This window comes from Prenolepis imparis, unplaced genomic scaffold (assembly GCF_030444845.1).
Source record: "Prenolepis imparis isolate NDT839.2.m4 unplaced genomic scaffold, iyPreImpa1.0 SCAF_605, whole genome shotgun sequence".
In the NCBI taxonomy this organism is placed as follows: Eukaryota; Metazoa; Arthropoda; class Insecta; order Hymenoptera; family Formicidae; genus Prenolepis; species Prenolepis imparis.
Genome location: NW_028141763.1, coordinates 1 through 2,500, shown reverse-complemented (window position 1 = coordinate 2,500; position 2,500 = coordinate 1).

Below are 2,500 nucleotides of genomic sequence, written 5' to 3'. Positions count from 1 at the left end.
TCTCGAAAGACCCGCGCGATTTACCCTGACGCTAGATCGACGGTGCCGATGCTTAGACGTCGAGGACAAATTCTGTCTGGTTCGTACGTTCAAGAACGACCAGTAAAAATCTTTCGCTACGGCGTACAAAGCGAGCGGGAAGAGCGTTTCTTGCCCTTCCGCCAACTCGTATCCGTGGAGTAAACGTTCGGTAAGCGCGACGATTCCACTGCTGCGTTCAAAACGAGAGGGAATCGCGCGGCCAACACACTAGATGCGTGCGCGCCACATAAGAGCCATTCGGTCTTGCGACACCGACTCGTGGCAATGCTGTGATCGTATAAACAAGTGTGTATATTTTACCCGCGTTCAGCGGCGAACGAGTGGAGCGCGTATCGCAATCTCCGCCGCCAAGGAGAATTACGACACGACGACGACAACGAGTCGTAACGTCTTTGCGAGACAACAAGTCTCTTCCAAGAAGACTTGCCCCGTGTACTGCTCGATTATTATTCGTGGTTTCCTTCTTTCCCTTTTAATGTAAAGTTAGAGTACGCACGAAACGTTCGAGACGCGCCGAACGCGACGTACTTCTGCCACTAGTCGTGACTGAAAAGTACGTATCTCGACTCGTCCGACTCGCCCGACTCGCTCGACTCGTTCGTAACGCCGAGCGCGACGTATCTCTTATAGTACCCAACCGGCCGGCCGGGCGGTCGGCGACGCACGGTCCTACGCACGGACGTATACGAGCGCGAGCGTCAAATGGACGGCGCAATCGAGACATTACGTCGCGGCAGTCTCGGTCGCCGGCGGTACCTCCGGCCGCGGGCGGCACCTCCGATCGCCGGCGGTACCTCCGGTCACCGGCGGTACCTCCGGTCACCGGCGGCACCTCCGACGCCGGCGGTACCTCCGGTCGCCGGCGGCACCTCCGGTCGTCGGCGGTACCTCCGATCACCGTCGGCGGCACCTCCGGACCGTCGAGAATTTATTCAGAGTCCTACGGCCGTAGGTCGTCAACTCCGAAACATTTACGGGCGAACAGCGCCGAAACGGCAAGAGATACGGGAAAAAACGTTTCGGACGAACGTGTCATCGCTCTCGGAGTATCGTCAGACCGCGTAGACATATTTTCTAGAAATGTCGAATTTCTCGAACTACCGGCTTCGAAACGCGGTCCTCGGGCCGTGTCGAAAGATTCGACGGCGCGGGTACGAGGCTCGCATAAAATTGTGAAACTCTCGCGTGAAGCGATCTCTCGCATCACTCGCCGTTAGAGGCGTGAATGCGCGTTGCGTTACACGGGCGGCACTTCCGACCGCCAGCGGTAATTTCGATCGCCGGCGGTATCTCCGAACGCCGGCGGTACCTCCGGACGCCGGCGGTACCTCCAATCGCCGGCGGCACCTCCGGACGCCGGCGGTACCTCCGGACGTCGGCGGCACCTCCGGACGGTCGAGAATTTATCCAGAGTCCTACGGCCGCCGGCGTCACCTCCGAAACATTTACCGTCTAACAGCGTCGACACGGCTAGAGATACGGGAAAACGTTTCGGACGAACGTGTCATCTCTTTCGGCGTGCTGTTGGACTGCGTAGACGGGCTTTTTCAGAATGTCGCATTTATCGATCTTAGTAGCTTCGAGAGCGATATATTACACGGGACATGTCGAAAAATTTGTCGCCGCATTTACGGAGCCCGATAATCGTCGTAGAAACCAAATGGGAAATATTTTATCGCACCACTCACCGTTTCGGCGTTACGGTACGGTTAATGTCACGGGCGGCACTTCCGGCCGCGTTCGCGGCGTGTTGCTTTCGCCGACGAGCGACGTACGATACTAAGTCCGTTCGCGGCGTGTTGCTTTCGCCGACGAGGGACGTACGATACTAAGTCCGTTCGCGGCGTGTTGCTTTCGCCGACGAGCGACGTACGTTACAAAGTCCGTTCGCGGCGTGTTGCTTTCGCCGACGAGCGACGTACGTTACAAAGTCCGTTCGCGGCGTGTTGCTTTCGCCGACGAGCGACGTACGATACTAAGTCCGTTCGCGGCGTGTTGCTTTCGCCGACGAGGGACGTACGATACTAAGTCCGTTCGCGGCGTGTTGCTTTCGCCTACGAGCGACGTACGATACTAAGTCCGTTCGCGGCGTGTTGCTTTCGCCGACGAGGGACGTACGATACTAAGTCCGTTCGCGGCGTGTTGCTTTCGCCGACGAGCGACGTACGTTACAAAGTCCGTTCGCGGCGTGTTGCTTTCGCCGACGAGCGACGTACGATACTAAGTCCGTTCGCGGCGTGTTGCTTTCGCCGACGAGCGACGTACGATACTAAGTCCGTTCGCGGCGTGTTGCTTTCGCCGACGAGCGACGTACGATACTAAGTCCGTTCGCGGCGTGTTGCTTTCGCCGACGAGCGACGAACGGTGTGGGGTCTCGTCTAACCGACAAGACGAATCCCCAAGCCGAGGGCTGAGTCTCAACAGATCGCAGCGTGGTAACTGCTCTACCGAGTACAAC